The sequence below is a fragment of the Orcinus orca genome, chromosome 6 (assembly GCF_937001465.1).
Source record: "Orcinus orca chromosome 6, mOrcOrc1.1, whole genome shotgun sequence".
NCBI lineage: Eukaryota > Metazoa > Chordata > Mammalia > Artiodactyla > Delphinidae > Orcinus > Orcinus orca.
In genome coordinates this window covers 97080658-97103066 of record NC_064564.1, presented here as the reverse complement: position 1 = coordinate 97103066, position 22409 = coordinate 97080658, and the positions used below count along the sequence as shown (strand labels likewise).

Here is a 22409-nt window from a genome sequence, read left to right as displayed (position 1 = left end):
AATAGGGAGTGACTACTTAATGTGTACGTGGCTTCCTTTGGGGGTGATGAAAATATTCTGAAACTGGATCATGGCGGTGGTTGCACAACATTGTAAGTGTACTAAATGCCACTAACTTGTTTAGATTGAAATGGCTAATTTTTTGTTATGTGAATAAGGGAAGGGTTCTAAAAAGGCTATGAAAGGGCCAGGAAGCAAGCTTATAGGCTCAACGGAGGATCAGCTCACACAAGCCTGGGATGTCTTCGGACTTTATCCTGGGAGAAGTGGGATAGCTAGTGAGGATTTTTAAGCAGGAGGATGACTTACTCAGATCTGTGTTTTAAACTGGACGTTGTCAATGGTGGGCTGACAACACTAGGGAGGGTCTAGACCGTGGGAACGAGATATATGGAGTCTGCTGGCCCAGTGAGAGAGCATAAAGAACGCACCAGGATATAAAATACCTGTCTGACATGTTTCTGTTAAGTAATCATAAGCATCTTCCACTAAATTTGAACTCAGAAATAGTCACTGGGATGAAAAACATTAGCCACAATTCTTTTAAAATCCATTTCTGAAACAGTTCAAGCCTGTACGTTTGCGCATCCTACCAGCTTTGGCACCCAACAGAGTTTTCAAAGTAAAATTAACCTGCTTCCTTTCTCTGATGATTACTCATAAAGACTTGTCTTTGAGAAAATACTTCACCGAAGAAGATTTGGTACTGATGACAGCAAACTGCAGTCCAAAAATAGGCTCAGAAAAGTAACTATGATCCAAAATTAATACATGTATTTCCTCAGTCTCAATGTTGGCCACTTTAGCATGTCAAGACATACTGCACGCTGTAACTGTTTTAAAGTTGCCAATGGTATTACTCTGCACAGAGAATAAAAATCTGAATGGAACCAGAACAAAAATCTGACCTGCTCCATACTCTTCTAACTACCAAATTCAATGTACCCTAACCGAACCGTACAGAATCTATCAAACCAAACTTTGATCAAGTTGGGAATTCAAAAGATCTCTGTCTTGTCCATGTACCTGCCAGTCAGCTTCCCCTTGTTTTTCATTCTGAGGGAAACTCCAAGACTGAGAGGTTTCCCAGACTCAGGACTTTCAGCAATAAAACCATTCAGGCACTTGGTTTTCACCTCCAGGGAAACCTCTTCCAAAATTCCCTCTGGGATGCAGGATCAGTTTCACCTGGAAAGTAGACAAAAAACAGTAGCAGTGAAGAGGAGAGAGGAAAAGTTGGACATCGTTTGGCATCCATATGTGGAAAGAAATACATTCCAAGAGCAAGAATGTGTTTCACGTGAATCCTCAGACCCACAAGTTCACACCCATATGCCATGACAGGGATGTGGCTTTCAGGCTGGCGGCAAGGGAATGTTTTTTCACCTTCCAAATCATTCACTCAACAAAGGCCTACAGAGGTCCTACCACTGACTAGGCTTGGGACCAAGTGTTGGGATCCAGAAATGAAGATGTGCTACACTGGTCCCTGGAGGTGCTCACGGGCTAGTGGTCAAGTAGAGGAGATGTACTGGGTGACAACCAAGTCTAACACAGCAATAATTAATAATTAGGGCTTCCAGCTTCCAAGAGCCAGATATGTATACACATCATCTGTCATTCCCACAACTGCACCTCAAGGTAGGTATTATTATCCCCATTTTAAACATAAACAATAAAATAAAAACTGAAGCTCAAAGAGGCAGAACTTGCCCCAAACCACCCAGCTAGCAGTGGCAGAGGCAGGCAGATTTGGGGTGAGGCCCTTTTGATTCCAAAAACACCTACTCTACTCTTCACCAGTCCCTTTCACTGTGATGAGGGTTAAGATCAAGGTCATTCAGAACTTACTCCAGCTTGTCTTAGCCTTTCATCAGAGAGCAGCTGTATCTATATTGTGGATTGATAGCAAAATTGCCAGATTTTAAACAGTCATGCTCATGACAAGGGCAGGGTGGGGGAAAGATAGATATTTATGTTTAACTAGCAGACAAATAGAAACCGCTATTAGAGGCTAGATCAAGATGGCATAGAGAGAAGAAAACAGGCTTCATGACACTGGATTTGCCTCTGATTTTCTTGGATAAGACATCAAAGGCACAAGCAGCAAAAGAAAACATAGACAAATTGGACTGCATCAAAATGAAAAAATTTTGTGCAATAAAGGACACTATTAACACAGTGAAAAGGCAACCAACAGAATGGGAGAAAATATTTGCAAATTACATATCTGATAAGGCATTAATATCCAGAATATATAAAGAACTACTAAAACTTGGGGACAAAAAAAAAAACCTGATTCAAAAATGGACAAAGTACTAGAATAGATATTTCTCCAAAGAAGATATACAAACGGCCAATAAGCACATGAAAAGATGCTCAACATCACTAATAATTAGGGAAATGAAAATTAAAACCACAGGGGACTTCCCTGGTGGCGCAATGGTTAAGAATCCGCCTGCCAAGGCAGGGAACACAGGTTCAAGCCCTGGTCCGGGAAGATCCCACATGCTGCAGAACAACTAAGCCTGTGCGTCACAACTACTGAGCCTGGCTCTAGAGCCCACAAGCCACAATTAATGAGCCCATGTGCCACAACTACTGCAGCCCACGCGCCTAGAGCCGGGGCTCTGCAATAAAGAGAAGCCACTGTGATGAGAAGCCCACGCACCGCAATGAAGAATAGCCCCCATTCAGCAACAAAGACCAAACGCAGCCAAAAATAAATAAATAAATAATTTAGAAAAAAAAAGAAAATCAAAACCACAATGGGATACCACTTCACATCCATTAGGATGGCTACCATAAAAAAAATAAAAGAGGGGGCGGAGTCAAGATGGCATACTAGGAGGACGTGGAATTCGCGTCTCCTCACAACTGGGGCACCTACTGGGCACCAATGGGGGACCACAGACACCTAAGGGGATGGAAGGAACCCCCAGGGACCGGTAGGACGTGGGACTTGGGGGGAGTGATGGGGGAGGAGAAGTGGAGGCGGGACGGGACTGGCACCCGCCTCCACTTCCACAGGGGCAGCTGGGGGAGGGAAGAGATCCCACATCCGAAGGGGGAATTTGGGGGACCACTGGGAGGGCAGAGGATCCAAAAGGAGCGTGGCCAGGTTTCCCCTGCCCACTCGGGCCCCCAGGAGCCTGCTCAGATCCTGGGCCTAATCCTCTGCCCACTGAGACCCCCTCCAGCCGCATGGGTCCTGAGGGAGTGGGAGGGAGGGAGGGAAGGGGGAGCAAAAGTAAAGGCCGGACCTCTGGACTGGCACCCCTGAGGGGCAGCTGGGGGAGGGAAGGAGTTCCTACACCCAGCAGGACCACCCACGGTTAGGGGTCCAGCGGGGACTGAGGAGACTCTGGGGAGATGGTGGGGGAGGGGCACTAAGGAACGGAAGGGAACGGGGCCAGTGCTTTCCCCGTCCACTTAGGCACCAGGGAGTCTGTTGGGCTCCCGGGCCTAATCCTCTGCCCTCTGAACCTCCCTCCTGCTGTGCAGAGCCCAAGCCCCGCCCCTACACCCCCACCAGGGCCCCACCTCTACACTCGGAGACACCCTCTGAGACCCCCTCCAACCGTGCTTGGCCTAAACCCCACTCAGGGTCCTACCTCCAAACTCCGGCACTCCACACTCCAGAGGCCCTCCATTCCACGTGCTGCCTCACCCCTTCCCGGAGTAGGTCCTCAGCACAGGCCCCGCCCCATGCTTGAACATGCCTGGCCTAGGCCCGCCCCACACTCAAATGTCACTCCCCCTACCCCCTTAGGTCCCGCCCCACCCAAAACCCCACCCCTGCCTGAGTTCCACCCCCCACCTAAACTCCGCCCCAAGAGCCAAGGCTTTTTTTTTCTTTTCTTTTTTCCTCTTTTAGATTGGGGTTCTGTTTTACCTTGTTGATTCTTTTTTATTTTTATTTTTCCTAATAAATCTTCTATTTTTCTAATTTTATTTTATTCTTTATACTTTGTTAGTGATCTCTCCTTCTGGCTTGTTCCCCAACCCCCCCCCTTTTTTTTTCTGCTGTGGTTTTATTTTCCCTTGTTGCAGTTGTTTCAGTTATAGCTTTATTTTTCCTAATATATTTTTTATCTTTCTAATTTTATTTTGTTTTATATTCTTTGATATTGTACTGCTCTTTTTACTTTCTTTCTTTTTTTTTTTTTTTTTTTTTTACTGAGCCACAAAGCTTGCAGGATCTTGGTTCCCAGGCTGGAGGTCAGGCCCAAGCTCCTGTGGTGAGAGGTCCGAGTCCAAACCACTGGACTAAAAGAACCTCAGACCCCAGGGAATATCATTCGGAGTGAGGCCTCCCAGAGGTCCTCATCTCAGCACCAAGACCCAGCTCTATCCAACTGCCTGAAAACTCCAGTGCTGGACGTCTCAGGCCAAACAACCAGTAAGATAGGAATACAGCACCACCCATCAAAAAAAAAAAAAAAAATGAAACAACAAAAAAATTTGTTACAGATGAAGGAGCAAGGTAAAAACCTACAAGACCAAATAAATGAAGATGAAATAGGCAACCTACCTGAAAAAGAATTCAGAGTAATGAGAGTAAAGATGATCCAAAACCTTGGAAACAGAATGGAGAAAATACAAGAAACATTTAACAAGGAACTAGAAGAACTAAAGAGCAAACAAACAGTGATGAACAACACAATCACTGAAATGAAAAATACTCTAGAAGGAAGCAATAACAGAATAAGTGAGGCAGAAGAACGGATAAGTGAGCTGGAAGATAAAATGATGGAAATAACTGCCAGGGAGCAGAATAAAGAAAAGAGAATGAAAAGAATTGAGGACAGTCTCAGAGACCTCTGGGACAACATTAAACTCACCAACATTCAAATTATAGGGGTCCCAGAAGAAGAAGAGAAAAAGGAAAGGTCTGAGAAAATATTTGAAGAGATTATAGTGGAAAACTTCCTTAACATGGGAAAGGAAAGTGTCACCCAAGTCCAGGAAGCACAGACAGTCCCATACAAGATAAACCCTAGGAGAAACACACCAAGACACATATTAATCAAACTAACAAAAATTAAATTCAAAGAAAAAATATTAAAAGCAGCAAGGGAAAAATAAAAAATAACATATAAAGGAATCCCCATAAGGTTATCAGCTGATTTTTCAGCAGAAACTCTGCAGGCCAGAAGGGAGTGGCAGGATATACTTAAAGTGATGAAAGAGAAAAATCTAAAACCAAGATTACCCTACCCAGCAAGGATTTCATTCAGATTCAATGGAGAAATCAAAAGCTTTTCAGACAAGCAAAAGCTAAGAGAATTCAGCACCACCAAACCAGCTTTACAACAAATGCTAAAGGAACTTCTCTAGGCAGGAAACACTAGAGAAGGAAAAGACCTACAATAACACACACAAAACAATTAAGAAAATGGTAATAGGAACATACATATCGATAATTACCTTAAATGTAAATGGATTAAAATGCTCCAACCAAAAGACACAGGCTCACTGAATGGATACAAAAACAAGACCCATACATATGCTGTCTACAAGAGACCCACTTCAGACCTAGGGACACATACAGACTGAAAGTGAGGGGATGAAAAAAGATATTCCATGCAAATGGAAATCAAAAGAAAGCTGGAGTAGCAATTCTCATATCAGACAAAATAGACTTTAAAATAAAGACTATTACAAGAAACAAAGAAGGACACTACATAATGATCAAGGAATCAATCCAAGACGAAGATATAACAATTGTAAATATTTATGCACCCAACATAGGAGCACCTCAACACATAAGGCAAATGCTAACAGCCGTAAAAGGGGAAATTGACAGTAACACAATCATAGTAGGGGACTTTAACACCCCTCTTTCACCAATGGCCAGATCATCCAAAATGAAAATAAATAAGGAAACACAAGCTTAAATGACACATTAAACAAGATGGACTTAATTGATATTTACAGGACATTCCATCCAAAAACAACAGAATATACTTTCTTCTCAAGTGCTCATGGAACATTCTCCAGGATAGACCATATCTTGGGTCACAAGTCAAGCCTTGGTAAATTTAAGAAGATTGAAATCGTATCAAGTAACTTTTCCGACCACAACACTATGTGACTAGATATCAATAACAGCGAAAAAACTGTAAAAAATACAAACACATGGAGGCTAAACAATACGCTACTAAATAACCAAGAGATCACTGAAGAAATCAAAGAAGAAATCAAAAAATACCTAGAAACAAATGACAATGAAAACACAATGACCCAAAACCTATGGGATGCAGCAAAAGCAGTTCTAAGAGGGAAGTTTATAGCAATACAATCCTACCACAAGAAACAAGAAAAATCTAAAATAAACAACCTAACCTTACACCTAAAGCAATTAGAGAAGGAAGAACAACAACAAAAAAACCCCAAAGTTAGCAGAAGGAAGGAAATCATAAAGATCAGATCAGAAGTAGATGAAAAAGAAATGAAGGAAACAGTAGCAAAGATCAATAAAACTAAAAGCTGGTTCTTTGAGAAGATAAACAAAATTGATAAACCATTAGCCAGACTTACCAAGAAAAAAAGGGAGAAGACTCAAATCAACAGAATTAGAAATGAAAAAGAAGTAACAACTGACACTGCAGAAATACAAAGGATCATGAGAGATTACTACAAGCAATTATATGCCAGTAAAATGGACAACCTGGAAGAAATGGACAGATTCTTAGAAAAGCACAACCTTCTGACACTGAACCAGGAAGAAATAGAAAATATAAACAGACCAACCACAAGCACTGAAATTGAAACTGTGATTAAAAATCTTCCAACAAACAAAAGCCCAGGACCAGATGGCTTCACAGGCTAACTCTACCAAACATTTAGAGAAGAGCTAACACCTATCCTTCTCAAACTCTTCCAAAATATAGCAGAGGGAGGAACACTCCCAAACTCATTCTGATACCAAAACCAGACAAAGATGTCACAAAAAAAGAAACCTATGGGCCAATATCTCTGATGAACACAGATGCAAAAATTCTCAACAAAATACTAACAAACAATCCAAAAGCACATTAAAAGGATCATACACCGTGATCAAGTGGGGTTTATCCCAGGAATGCAAGGATTCTTCAATATACGCAAATCAATCAATATGATAAACCATATTAACAAACTGAAGGATAAAAACCATATGATAATGTCAATAGATGCAGAAAAAGCTTCTGACAAAATTCAACACACATTTATGATAAAAAAAAAGAAAATAACAAGTGTTGGAAGGACGTGGAGAAATTGGAACCCTTGTGCACTGTTGGTTGGAATATAAAATAGAGCAGATGCTAGGGAAAACAGCATGGCAATTCCTCCAGAAATTAAAATTAGAATTACCATATGCACCAGCAATTCCACTTTTGGCTATATGCTCCAAAAAAGGGAAAGCAGGGACATGAAGAGATATTTGTACACCCATGTTCATAGCAGGATTATTACAATAGCCAAAAAGTGGAATCAACTCAAGTGTACCTTGACCGATGAATGGATAAACAAAATGTGGTGAATACATACAATAGAACGTTATTCAGCCTTAAAAAGGAAGGAAATTCTGACACATGCTACAACATGGTTGAAACTTGACATTATTCTAAGTGAAGTAAGCCAGTCACAAAGGCACAAATACTACATAATTCCACTCATATGAGGTACTTAGAATAGTCAAATTTATAGAGACAGAAAGTAGATGGTGGTTACAAGGGGCTGGCAGGGGAGGAAGGGGAGTTGGTGTTTAATGGGCACAGAGTTCAGTTTGGGAAGATGAAAAAGTTCTGGAGATGGAGAGTGGTGATCTTGCAGAACAATATGAATGTACTTAATGACACCGAACTGTAGACCTAAAAATGGATGAGATGGTACATTTTGTCATGTATATTTAACCACAATTTTTTTAGAAAGATGGTATACGGAGCACATGCAGTGACCTCAATGTACACCCAAAATTCCATTTAATGACAGAAAAAAAATATGCTTTTTAAAAATCTATTCGATGGGGAGTTGTTTAATGGGTACAGAGTTTCAGTTTTGCAAGATGAAAAGAGTTCTTGAGATAGTAATGAGGATGGCACATAGGTTATATGCTTTTTACCACAATTAAAAATAAAAATCCATTGGAACACTAGAAAGCAAGAATAGGTGCTTCCAATCCACCAGAAAATGTGGGGAACTTCTGAATGATAGAAAGCAATTGGAATTGGACTGAAGGTGGAACAGGAAGGAAGAAACCTCAGCTTGAAATACTTGCAAGAGTGCCTGCTGTGAAAAGGGATCAGGGAAGAGAAAGAGTGATTGTCCAGGAAATTAACTGGGGTTCTCAGCAAGACAGTGGTTCTCAACCTTGAGAACCACCTGGTGGGCAGCTTGAAGTATAGATTGAAACCTACCCCAGAGTTTCTGATTCAGTTGATCTGAGACAGGGCCTGAGAATTCACATTTCTAATACATTCCCAGGTGATGCTGAGGCTGCTGGTTCAAAGACCATAATTGGGAACCACTTTGAGAAGCAGGTAGATCTGATAGCCCTTCCCCCTCCTTCACCTATAACAAGAAACAGATGACAGCATCTTTCCCAGGTGGAAGCACTGAGTGTGATTCTGAGGCCCCAGCTTCCTAGAAAACTCAAGGGATGGAGGAGAAGGAACCTCCATACTAGATGACAAGGGCCAGCAGTCAGCCTATCACCCCTACAACGATGGGAGGCAGGGACTCGGACCATAGCTACAACCTTCATAAGCTTACTAGACGTTTCTAAAGTCATAGAAGAGAAGGCAGCCAAGAATTGCCAAATATTTGAGGAAAGCCAGGACTAGAGAAGAAGAGCACCAATGTAAAGAAAGAGAATTAATTCACAAGGGAGTAGAATTAATCAATCACAATATGAATATTGATTTCTGTGAATAATGATTTGCTTCTTCCTTTCCAATATTCATACCTTTTTAAACACCGGCTTAATGAAGTATAATTTACACATAATAAAATTCACCAATTTTAAGTCTAGTTTAGTGAGTTTTGGCAAATGTATACAGTCATCTAACCACCACCACAATCAAGATACAGAATATCTCCGCCACCCAAAGATTCTTCTCAGTGCCCACCTGCTAAAAGGATTGGGGGGGAAAGTCATATTGCTAGCTTTTTCCTGGGCGAAGAGGGAAAAGCTTGAGTTAATTAGCACCGGGTCACAGAATATGGGGCAGCTAGATTCTCTGGAAGGAGAGTGGAAGGTGAAGCTTCTCCCTGAAGCTGTTCCTCAATCTTAGTTGCACACAAAATCAATGGGAGGACTCTCTTAAAATACCACTGCCTGGGCTTCCCTGGTGGCGCAGTGGTTGAGAGTCCGCCTGCCGATGCAGGGGACACGGGTTCGTGCCCTGGTCTGGGAAGATCCCTCATGCCGCGGAGCGGCTGGGCCCCTGCATGTCCGGAGCCTGTGCTCCGCAACGGGAGAGGCCACAACAGTGAGAGGCCTGCGTACCGCAAAAAAAAAAACAAAAAACAAAAAACAAACCACTGCCTGGACTCAACCCCCAGAGATTCTGATTTATTCATCTATGGTGGAGCCCAGGCATTGGGTCACTTTTAAAAGACCCTCCAGGTGATTCTCATGATCAATCAAAGCTGAGAACTATTGGCCTAAAGGCAGTCATTTTTGCAGATGGAGGGTAGCTTTTTTCAAATTGTAAAGGCTATACAGCAACTGTCACTAAAGGAAATTACTTAAAATGAAAAAATCATACCTAATCCTATGGCCCTTGCGCAGCAAATATTCTCAATGCTTTGTCTACATGCAGACATATTTTTGCACAACTCTATGCATTGTAGTGATGCAATTTTCCTTTTACTTTTTTAGTTACCATTTATCATAAACTTCTTGCTTATGTCCCTATGTAGGGAGGCAGTTTAGGGTAGTGGTTCTGAGTGTGGGCTTTGGAGTTAGACAAATCTGGGTTAAAATCTCAGATTTTTCACTTGCAAACTGTGGATCTCCAGCAAACCCCATAACATGCTTGTACTTCAGAGGCTCTACCAGTAAGATAGAAACAATGGTACTTACCTCTTAGGTACCTGCCTCATAGTTTCATTCTAAGGACTGATGTTTGTAAAAATACAGCAGAACACCTGGCCGGCACACTTCTGGCTTTCAATTAATGGTAGCTATTATTATCATCGGAACAAGTAGGATTATCTGCTGAAAAGTATGCCATTCTAGGGCACTAAATGTAAACAGACCAAGGGGTTGGGAGAAGAAAAAAGGGACCTTGTTCAGCCTCAGCAACCAGAACTCAGGTGCGCTGGGGGAGTGGCTTACAGAAGGTGGTTGTGTGTGTGTGCACGTGTGTGTGTGTCTGTGTGTACTAAAGGCCTATACGGGGTGGAGTTACCACAGTTCCCCATAATGCTGAGGGAGGAAGAATTTAAGATGGCCCCTGAATCACCTGTTTCAATAGCAACACCATAACAGCAACAGAGCCACAAAGAATACAATGTACAGGCCAGCCAAGCAAATTCTCTTGTTTTCTCTCCACAAGGCTGGAAAACCAGGCTGATTCCAAGGAGGACTGAGGGAACATCCCCGGGGGTCTTGGACTTATCATAGGTCAGGCCCTGAGGATGCAGGAAAAGCATTCCTGTGTCAGGTGGAGTGAGAGTATCAGGCCATTTAATTTGACTCTTAAAAATAATAGTAACACAAATTTATAGAGGCGCTATTCCAGGCACTTTAATTAATTAAATTAAATCATTCCATCCTTACAACAATCCTATGAAGTAGGTATTGTTATTATCCCCATTTTACAGATGAGGAAACTGAGGCATAGAGCGGTTAAGTTTTAAGTAAACTTTAAGTAAATTTTAAGTAAATTAAAATTAAGCAAAAATTAAGCAAATTTTAAGTAAACTTGCCCAAGATCATACAGTAAATGGTGGAGCCAGAATCAAACACCCAGAGACCAGGCTATTAACCACCACTGTAACCCAAGCAGATGAAGTAAGACATAGTAGCTATTTTATAATTAAATTTAAATGGTCGTGAAGATACCATATTCTAATTTGCTCAATCATTCCCTTTTTTATTTAGTATTTTCCACTGTTACCTGTAGCAAACATCTTCATGCATATAGATTTTCACTTCTGTTGAATTATCTCCTTAGGATTATTTCTTGTGAATGGCATTACTTGGTCCAAGGAGATCAACAATGTTGTAGTTGTTGCTACATATTGCTGCAGTGTTTACAAAACAGCCTGCACCCGCTGACAATGTCACTAGCAGGGTAGGCGTATACCACTTTCACCGTCACCTCAAGCAGCATGGGGAGAATTATTTGTGTAAATAAATAAATATTTATTAAACTTTTTAGATTTTACAGGTTCAAAAGATGGAAATTTGCAGCATCAGGTCTGCTGGTCAGCTGGGCTTCTGGGAGTTTCCCTTTATGCAAGCCCCCTTCATTCACCTCACCTAAAGTTGAACCATTATTCCCTCATCGGTCCAGGTCCTGGACTCCCAAACTATCTGGAACTTTGGAAGGTGAGGGGCCCACACGTTTGGCCTTTGATTTACAGCATGAACTGAATGCCACCACATTTTGGCTGGGTTTTCTTTCCCACTGTACCAGCTGGCTTTCCTGCATGAATTGGAATGACCTTTAAGCCACATTAGCTGTCCCCCTGGTCACTGAAATGAGTGTTTCTCAGACTTTGTATCTACAAAGCCCCTGGAGATCTTGTTAAAATGAAGATCCTGATTCAGTATGGCTAGGGCAGGGCCTGATCTAAAAAAAACTCCCAGGTGATGTTAATACTGCAGGTCCTAAGAACCTAAATTAATCATTTAAATTCCTCAGATCAGACAACAACTAAAACCCAGGCAGTCCCATCAGAACCTTCCAATTCCAGCTCTGCCTCTAACAGCCTCCACGTCCTTGGCGTAGTCAAGCCCTCTCTGAGCCTCAATTTCCCCATCTGTACAATGAAAGAATGAGACTAGACATTCTCTGAGTCCCTTCTGTGGTTTTTGTTTCCATCTTGGACTTCTTTAGCCCATTCATATTATTTTCCCATAGTATTTATTCAACAAACAATATTTGAACTGAAAGAATGAGCATAGGCAACTTTTTAAACACTAGGAATGTAAGGATGAACAATTTCGATATAGTCCCTGAGTTTGTGGGAGCTCAAGTCCAGTGGAAAAGACAAGCAAATTAAAGCGAGAAAATAGCTTGATATGTCTTTGGGTAGGAAAAGCTCAGGGTGCCATGGGAGCAAATAGCAATTGGATTTCATCCAGAACAGTGGGAATCAGAGGAGACTCCCCAGAGGAAATCATTCCTAAGCTGACCCATAAAGGATGAGAAGTGCGACCCACGTGCAGTTGGGCAAGGGAAATAGACTGTGGTCCAGGCAGAGAGGAAGGCATGGCCAAGGCCCAGGGCACGAAAGAGCAGGGGGCTCTCATGAAGCTGGAAGAGGTGCGCGTAGGCAGAGCATGGAGGAGAAGGGGTGAGTGAGGGGCGGGGGAGATGGCAGCGTCCACAGGGTCAAGGGCCTTGAGTGCCATGGATGTGGACAGTTTCCTAAATGTGATGGCAAGCCCTTGAAACGCCTAAAGAAGGGGTACAACTGACCTGAATTTTAGCAAGATCACTTTTGCTACAGTGTGGAGATGGGACTAATAGGGACAAGATCGAATGTGAGGAAACCAGCAAAAAGACTTGCAAGCGTCCAGGCAAGAGATGAGAAGAGCCTGGAGTAGGGTGCAGCAGTGGGAAATGGTGGCATTGGATGCATCAGAACAAAGGTAGGAGGTAGAATTGACAGGTCTTGGTCGAATGTGGGGAGTGAGTAGTTGGAAAAGTCTAGAAATCTTAGTGGCTTACAGTAACAAACATTTATTTCTTGCACATGGGTCTGTGGGTCAGCTGAACTCAACCTAACTCAGTTGGGCTCAGCTCTAGGCTCCAGGTCGCTCAGGTCTGCCCCACATGTCTGCCATTCAAGCACCCAGGCTGCAGCAGCTATCTGTGGCCTGCTCTCCTCGTGACAGGTGGCAGGAGAACCAGCGGAAGAGAAACACAGGCGGCTCCCAGCACAGTGCCACTAGAGCCTCTATTGGGAACGGCCATGTGGTCATTCCTTTATTCAAAGCAAGACCCACGGACAAGCCCAAAGTCAATGAGGTATGGAAGTATACTCTGCTTCAAGATGGAAAGAAAGGGAGAGTGAGGATTTGCTGAACAATAATATAGTCTTCCACAGGGAATTAAGCCCAACCCCCAGATAAACGGTGGAGCCACTCACTGAAATAAGGAACACATAAGGAGGAACATGGTTTTGGATAGGGGTGCAGAGAGAAATGGACACCACCCAAGGTGCGTGGAGTTACCGGTGAGATGTCTGAGCAAAGATGTCAAAGAAACAATTGGATAAGTGGTCCACAGCTCAGGAGAGAGAGATGGGCTTGAGATAAGTATTTGTGAGTCATCGACACAGGGTTGGCCATGAGAGGGGATGAGATCATCCAGGGAGAATTTGCAGTTAGAAACAGGGCAAGCCTAGCACAGAACCCTTGGGAACTTCAAAGAATGTTCTTGGAAGAGAGGCCCACAAAGGAGACGGAGCTATAGCCAAACACAGAGCAAAAACATCGAGTCCTGGAAGCCAAGGGATGGAGATATCTCAAGAAAGAGGGAGTGGGCAAGAGTGTCAAACAGCAATGAAGGCCAATGGGTCTGGTCACATGGGTTTCCCTAGAGCTGGGCCATCAGACGCTAAGACAGAACATGGAGTGAGCTCTTTGAAGGAAACTCAGCAGCCTGCCTCTACCTCTGGAGCAAGGCATAAGCAGACATATCCACCCCTCTCTCAAATTAGATTTACCTAAGCTTTTCATCAAAGTACAACATACATTCAGAAAGATGTGCACATTTTAAGTGAACACAAGTGTATAGCTGAATCTATTTTCCCAAGATGAGCACACCATGTATCCAGCACCCCAGCAATACCCCGAAAGCCCTCCATCTGTCCCCTTCATGAAACCCCTTCCACGCTCCGACTTTGAAAAGATGCCAGTGCAACAGGAGATCAGCAGGGAACCTCGCTGAACCTGAGGCACACTAGTTCCCAACTCAGAACTTCCCATGCTCCCTGCTCCTCTCACCTCAACCTCTTCCCAGAGGGCTCTCTCTTTCCTTGATTCATTCCCTCCTCTCTCTGTTCATCCATGCAGTAAACTCCAGTTGAGGGCCTGTGTGTCATACACTATCCCATGAGGCAGAGAGAGAAAATAAAGGCGAGTAACCGCAGGCCCCGTGCTTAAAAAGACAGATGTGTCAACAGGCACTTACCATACAATGTGATGCTATGAGAACAGAGGTGGTGCTGTGTGTGGGTGTACAGACTGCACGTGAATGTGCACTCGGGAAAACGCAGGTCGGAAACAATTGAAATTGTGCGGGCAGGATCAACAGGACTTCTAAGTCTTTGATGGGTTGGAACAGGACTGGCTTTTGCTTTACATCATGGACTTCCCCTGTAGCTGCTCTTCACTGCTCACCATTTGTTTCAAGCATAGGCTGATTTTCCTTCCCCTCTAACCCACATCACTGACAGTGCTGTAACTGGACAGTAGAGGGCGCTAAAAGACTATGCTTGATACAAACTGCCATGGCTTTTGCAATCCAAAACGAAACACCTTCATGGAGCCTCTGGAAGATGTGGAAACAGATGAAGCCCAGAGAGGGGAAGAGATGTGCCCAGGACAACACAGCTGCTCAGTAGCAGAACAAGCCCATTCCACCAGGCCCATGCAATTTACTCTGTGATGCTCTAAATTTTCCAAAACTCACAATGTGTGTAATTTTGTATAATTTAAGGATGCTTCTAGAAACATTATTCTTTTTCTTTTTCTTTTGCCATGATGTAGAGGCATATTTCAGTTTATCACTCTCTTACAAATATAATACATATAAATGTTTTCTCTTTCTTCCTAAATCTGAAGCTGGTGTCGCGTTCCCTGGAGAAGTTATGATGGTTCAGAGCACGTACGGGCTCTGGAATAAGTCTGGGTTTCACTGTAAGCTCTGCCTCCTTCTTGGTATGACCCTGGATACATTTCTTAACCACGTCCAGTCTCTGAATCCTAATCTGTCAAATCGGGCCATGATCACGCATGTACCACACACAGCTGTTGTCAGGGTTAAGTGAGTTGATGCAAATGAAGTGCTCTGAACAATTCCTGGAGAGGAGTGGTTCTTATTCTTATTCTCAATCTCCTGGCTGGGCCGCACTGGGCAGCCACTCCTGCTGTGCCCTTGTGGGTGAGGAGCCCAGCGGTGTATCCTCCAGCCCTTGGAATCAACAGACTTGTTTGGTTTCGAGTCCCCATTCTGCCTTGTTTATGGGCTTTGTGGTCATGAGCAAGTTCCTTCACTGCCCTGGGCTAGTTTCCTCATTCCTCAAAGGGCTGATAATATCACTGTTATTATTACTTCCCCTACTGCAGCAAGAATTCCTTTTAAGTCAATTCAACAAATATTTTCTGATGCTCTACTATGCCCTAGGCCCCATGTATTATACTTGAGGAGCTAGTAGTCAAGTGGGCTAGATACGCTGGTGATCATACAAATTACCAGAGACTATGATGAATACAAGAGAAGGAGCACTAGTCAGGGGCTTCCAGGAAGTCTTCCTGGAGGAGGTGAAATCTCATTCGGCTTTTTTTTTTTTTTTTGCGGTACACGGGCCTCTCACTGCTGTGGCCTCTCCCGTTGCGGAGCACAGGCTCCGGACGCGCAGGCTCAGCGGCCATGGCTCACGGGCCCAGCCGCTCCGCGGCATGTGAGATCCTCCTGGACCTGGGCACGAACCCGTGTGCCCTGCATCAGCAGGCAGACTCTCAACCACTGCGCCACCAGGGAAGCCGTCATTCGGCTTTTGACGAATAAATAGGAGTTTGCCTGACTCATCTTCCTTTAAAGTCAATGGAGATAGTTTGTGAAATCAGGGTGGTCTGTTGTACATCCAGCCAGAGCTTTTCTTTTGTCTTAACCTCATGGACCCCAGGCCCAATACTCCACCCAGTCTCCCTCTTTTTTCCCCAAATACCCATCTGAGGGAAGCAAGGGGAGCTTTGATAGGTTGGTGAATTAAACCTGCTTTAAAAGGAAAGGAGCCCAGGGCTTCCCTGGTGGCGCAGTGGTTGAGAGTCCGCCTGCCGATGCAGGGGATACGAGTTTGTGCCCCGGTCCGGGAAGATCCCACATGCCGCGGAGCGGCTGAGCCCGTGAGCCATGGCCACTGAGCCTGCGCGTCCGGAGCCTGTGCTCCGCAACGGGAGAGGCCACAGCAGTGAGAGGCCCGCGTACCGCAAAAAAAAACAAAAAAAAAAAAAAAAAAAGGAAAGGAGCCCAAACCATGGCAGTTGGGAAAGGGTGGGAGGCCCCCCCCAGCCCACACAAACCCATTCACATCTTCGTGATTCTATCTCTGCCTGAATTGTTCTCTCTCATCCTTTTCCTGACCACCCAAATTCCACGCTGTCACCTCCTCTGGGAAGACTCTGTTGTCTGCCACTCCTGGCATAGTGGTCCCCCCTGCACTTCCAGAGTGACCCCGAGTCACACCATCATCACCCTGTATTCTGGGGCTCTACGTCCCATTAGGCAGCGAGCTCTCTGCAGGCAGGCACTGTGTCTGAGTCATTTCTGCATCCTCAGCTCCTGATATAGAGCTGGACTCATAGGACCTCGCTCAGTAAATGTTTGCTGAATTGAACTGAACTGAACTGAACTGGGCCCAGAGTTCCTGCCTCTTTCCAGTCAGTGTTTTTGTTTTCCTGTCTTGGCAGGAAGCAGAGGGCACACTCAAAGAGGTAACTGAAGAGCACGTAATGAACAAAATACTTCGAGGTCTGGGTGAGGATATAGGAAATCAAGATGGCGAAGCACCCAGAGACTAGGTGCTGGGGGAAGTACTACCCCTAGGCCTGAAGGGGTGAAGGAAGAGAGCTGGAGCCGGACTTGGCGAGAGCTGCAGCTGGCAGAGAGGGGCTGCTCGGCAAGAGCTGAGGATGCAGCCAGTGCCAAACCGCAGCTTGGGGCAGAGGGGGAATCAATGCCTACCCCCCTCCTCCCACCCACCCCCTGCTGTCGCCCCCCACTGGCTGAAAACAAATGGAAGCCAGAGACCAAAGGAGTCCGGGTGGTACGAGCCCCACAGGGCAGCCTCCCTGGGTGCACAGCAGAGTGAATGAAAGCAGAGAGCAGACCCGGATGGGGAAATGGGGAATACGCAGCACGAGGGATTTTTCCCAAAATACCGTCCACATTGCATCCACAGCAGAAAGACTTCAGGAGCTTGTTTCAAGAGCAGATTCCTAGGCTGCAGCCCAGACCTACTAAATCAAAATAGCTATCCACGGGGCCTGGGAATCTGCATTCTTAGGAGGTTCCCAAAGTGATTCTAGAAATCACCTAAGGACCTCTGGAAAGTATGGAATTATGGGAAAGCTGAACTTGGTTATTTCAGAACTTGAACCTACAGAATCACCCCAGGTATGGGGCCTAATGAAGTTGGTTCTCCATCTATGACTTCCAAAGGACCGGGGGAACCTCATTCATTCATCCATTCATCCAGCATTCCTGAGCATGTGCTAATGTCTGGGCCCTGTGGAGGGTTCGGGCAACATAAAGGTAAACCAGGATGCTTCCCACCTGAACACCCTAGGATAATGTCTTACATGCCATGTAGGGATTCTTTGGGGGCTTCCAAAACCTGCCTACTATGTGGGGATGACTCCTCAGTGCTTCTGCAAGCATCAGCTCAAGCACCAGGCCACAGAGCAAACAAATTCATGGTTCCAACCACCATCACAGGCATGACACCCAAATACACCTCTCTCCTGAGTTTGGGTGTATAGCTGCCTGGGAAACATACACTTGGTAGCCCCACAGTGGCCCCTTACGCACATGGTCAAAGGGGACTCATCTTCTCTCCTCACACCCCACCCCAAGGCTCTCAGCCTCTGTGAGTGGTATGCCGTCATCCGTACTGCTGTTTAAGCAGAAACCTGGGAGTCATTTGCAACACCTCCTTCCCCCCGACCCGTGCCCCCCGTCACCAGGTCCATCCATTCAGCCTCCTCACCCTCCCACCCCTCCCCTTCTCTAGGTTTCTGCCGGCATTTCAGGTCATCTACATCCCCCCCCACTTTATCACTGCAATGACCTAAGAAGCTTCCTTGTCCCTTCCCAAGGCATTGTTGCCAGGCGGGGTCTTTGAAATATGCAAAATCCAAACATGTCACACACCTGCTCAAAATCTTCCGTGCTCCCCAGTGCCCTTGGCACCTAGTCCAGACTCCTGACCGTAGCACACGAGGCTCTGGCATCTGGCCAGGCCTCAGTTTCTACCTCCTTTCCCACCACTTCCCACCCCCTCCCTGCCCCACACACCCTCATACCCTCATCATAGACTTTAAGCTCATGCACCGTCACACCTTCTCCCCAGAATGTTCTCCCCCTTCTATACCTGGTCAGTTCCTCCTTGCCTATCAAAGTCATCTGAAGTGTCATCTTATCCCTGAAGTCTTCTCTGACCCACCAGACTATACTCCCTCAGTATCTTGCTCTCATTTCTGATAGATTTTATCTCACCCCCCTGGGAATAGTCTATCTGTCTCTTCTATGAGTCTGCGATCTCTATAAGGACAAGGATCGGTCATGTCTAATTTGCCTTTATATCCCAGGGCCTGGCAGAGTGCTTTCCAGCCCCATGAGTGGGTGGATGGGGAGATAGATAAACTGAATGGATAATAGTCTCTTGCACAGAAAAAGATCTTCCAAGAGAAGACCTAGGGCAGGCTGCTTCATTAAATCCACTAATTTTGACAGGAGTTTCATCTGGTTCCACAACTAGTGGAGTGTACCATGCGCTACACCAGGCTCTGCGCCAGCAGAGCCATCAAGAACAATCTCTCCCCTCGAGGACCTCACGATAGTAGGGGAGACATCGTCCTAGGCTTTTTCAGGTTGCAAGGAAAAGACATACTCAGGTTTCATAGATACTGATGAAAGGGCTAGATTAAGATACTGCCTGCATAGAAGGGTTTCTTGTGTGGAAGTAAGGAAGTATGAGAACCCCCCTAGCAGCAGCCCAGTCCCTCTGGAACAGTGCCTCCAAGGCAGGGGTGTCAAGTAGATCTCATGGAGGTTAGAATTAAAGTTCCTTGGTCAGTCAGCTTTTGCCCCAGTAATAGACCATCCCCCCAAAACTCAGTGTCTTAAAAACAACAACAGCTTATTTGCAGTTTGGTTGTACTTCACATTTTCCTCCTTCTTCTGGGACCAGCACTCTACGTGGGTTAGTCTTTTTATGGCAGAAGCAGAAGTTCAAGAGGGACAAGCTTGACCACACAAGTCTGCTGCAAGCCTCTGATTGCATCACACCTGCAAACATCCCATTGGTCAAAGCAAGTCACATGGCGCAGCCCGAAGTTCAGCAGGGAGAAGTCCAGCTACTTCTAGTGTAAGGAACTTCCGGGTCATGTGGCAGAAAGTTTGGATGCAGGAAGGAGGGAAGAATGGGGGCCAATGCGATCTCAATCTATACAACCTACCACACTCATTTTTCAGGATAGCGGTCATCTTGAAAACACATATTAATGACTTTGTTTTTTGTCTTCTCACAAACAAGCTCTACAAAATCAAGGACTTGACGGTATTCCCAGAACCTAGAACAGCGCATGGCAGATGGTTGGTGCTAATCAGTAATTGTTGAATGAAGGATGCCTCTTGCTGCCTCCCGCTTACATCCTCACTTCCCAAGAGATGGCGTCTGATTAGACAGGGTTGTTAAAGATGGTACAGGGCGCCAACCAAGGAGTTTGGACTTTATTCAGTGGGCAGGCCCCAGGGAGCCGTTGGAGGTTTGCAAACAGAGGAGTAACCTGTTCAAATCTGTGCTTTAGCAAGATGAACCTGTTACCAGATTTCGAGAAAAAACTGAGAGGAAGCTGGAGATCAGTTGGGAGGCTATTTATAGGAGCTCAGGTGAGAGGTAAGGAGGTCCTGGAGTGGAAGGAGGAGTCTGGGAAGGATGTGAGAACTATCATGGGGGTAGAATGGAGAGAACATGTCATTTTCTTAGATGACAGGACAGGGAGGCATTGGGGCTGGGCACCCAGGCAATGGGCAGATGGTCAGTAGATAAGGCGCAGGTTTGTGTGATGGAGTTGATCTATTAGGTTGGGACGTGTTGAGTTTGAAGTGCTTTGGGGATATCTAGCTGGAGGTATCTAGTAGGCACCAAAAATGCAGAACTAGCCTTCAGAAGAGATTTCTCATGAATATCTTAATCTGTTCATTTATATCAAGTACTACATTTGCATATGATACCCATGTAGGCAAACTCTTCTAAACCTGCTGGATATCCCCACGAGCTAAAGATCAGGCAAAGCAGCTTGGGGTGAGTTGTTTGGTTTTCATTAAGTCTCCGTATGGAGGAGAAAAGGGCAAAGGACAGCAGCAGGGAATCAGATTCAGAGAGAGACACTTGACCTCTGCCAGGCATGAGCGCCTTTCTTTCTCTAGAACTTGAAACCCTGCCAAAGACAGCCCCCGGCTTTCATAAAATCAACACATATTTATTAGTCCCTCCTCTGTGCCAGGCACTGTGCTCAGGGCCAGAGACAAGGGGATTAATATGGAAAAGTCCCTGCCCTCGGGGTGGGAGAAGGGCAGAGACTTCCAGGCTTAGGTAAGCCCAACCAAGGGATACAGGAGCTTGGATAAACGTTCAGTGGGCATTAAAAACAGGGGCTGGTCGATTCTGTCTGACTAGAGGGTGGAAGATAGTAATAGACACCAAAGGTTCATGAAAAGTCCAGGTGAATGGGGATGGACAATTATACAGAACATTCCAGACATAGAGCATAACTTGAGTCAGGGCTAGTGAGAGAGGTGAACCAGCAGACTGCATTAGTATTTTGGAAGGGCTGACACTTGAGGGCAGGAGGAAGGGGAAGGAGAGGCCAAGGTGATGCAGGACTCAGATCGTGCCTGGCTTTGAACCCCAGGAGAAGGAATTAGAAATGTAGCCAGGATTTTCTGTCCCTGAAACATTTTACACAGGGGTCCTGAAAGTCTGGCTTTCCCTTCCTTAGGAGAACAAGGTAACTCATAATAAATCCTGATTGATTATCTAAAAGTAGATTAAACCTTTTAATCCCCTACATGACATAGTCATGCATGGTCAAAGGCTTACAAATTATGTGCATGGTGTTTTCAGTTTGAAAACGCCTTCACGCATCTTACCTCATCCAGCCCTCACAGTATTTGAGACAGAGGTGTTCCCAATATCTCATTGACATATGAGACCATTAGATTTAGAAGGAGTCCCTAACAACTACTTCTCACGATAATCATGAAAACCTTTCTTCAAAAAGTCTTAAAGATTAGCGTGAGAATGTCTAACTAAGGAAGCCTGTCTTCTCTGCTCTCAGGAACGAGAGAAGTGTGTTTGGCTGTCAAATGACTTTCGGAGAACTGTGTTGGTTGGGCCAGTGATTTCCAAATGTCCTTCAGTCTGTGGACCAGTTGCGTTGGATTCACCCAAGAGTGTTCGCTCCCCAGGTGTCTCTGATTTACAGTCACCTAGAAAAGTGGTCATTTGGCCTCTTTTGGTTGCAAGAATAACTTGAGGCCTTAATGGTGAAAATGTGTTGCATGGGCCTCCTGTCTTGGCATCACTCAGGTAGCTTAATTACCATGCAGTTTCCTGGACCTGACCCAGATCTATCAAATCAGAATCTCCAGAGGTGGGACCCTGGAATTTATAGTTTGAACAAGCTCCCAAGATCTGCATGTTCATTTACTTATGGATATCTCTTACTATGTGACAGACGCCATTCCAGGCATGGGAGCGTAATGGTGGGAAAGACCCACAATATCCCTCCCCTAAAGACGCTCCCATTTTGACTCAGCTCTTTGCATGCTGGGGTTTGACAACGGCCTCAACATAATGCACGGTTGCTGTATGACTACAGGAGCCAATATGAAAGATGGACATCTCAAAGAATCCCAGAATAGACACCCAGCTGGGCCCGGGCAAGCCAGGGATAAAAGCAGTTTGGAAAAGAAAGGTCACAAGGCAGAGGCCTCGGCAGCAGGAGCTCCTGTTGTGGTGGCCCCAGTTATCTCGTGCTGGTAAGAAACCACTCTCAAGACTCAGTGGCTGAAAATGGCATTTTTTTTTTTTTTTTAAATTTCTCATGATTCAGGGTGTTGACTGACTGGTTCTTCTACTGGTCTTCTCTGGGCTCAGCTGAGACAAATCTGGCCTGACTGGGCCTCTCTCCATGGAGTCCTTTATCCCGGGCTTCTTAATGGTAATGGCAT

The 22409-nt window shown here is 45.1% G+C and overlaps 2 protein-coding genes across 5 annotated transcripts in view; one reads left to right on the top strand and one right to left on the bottom strand.

Annotated features, from left to right (window-relative positions):
• The window catches only part of PALM2AKAP2 (PALM2 and AKAP2 fusion), a 611547-nt gene extending 607822 nt beyond the window's left edge, over nucleotides 1-3725 (bottom strand). For all 4 annotated transcript variants that reach the window (XM_049710940.1, XM_049710941.1, XM_049710942.1 and 1 more), the window contains exons 1-2: nucleotides 3615-3725; nucleotides 1137-1188 (exon numbers count right to left, since the gene is read on the bottom strand). The gene's annotated coding sequence lies outside the window, so the exon portion shown is untranslated. The remainder of the gene's footprint in view (nucleotides 1-1136; nucleotides 1189-3614) is intronic.
• Nucleotides 1-22409, top strand: part of PTPN3 (protein tyrosine phosphatase non-receptor type 3) — a 143957-nt gene that overhangs the window by 2440 nt on the left and 119108 nt on the right. The window lies entirely within an intron of this gene.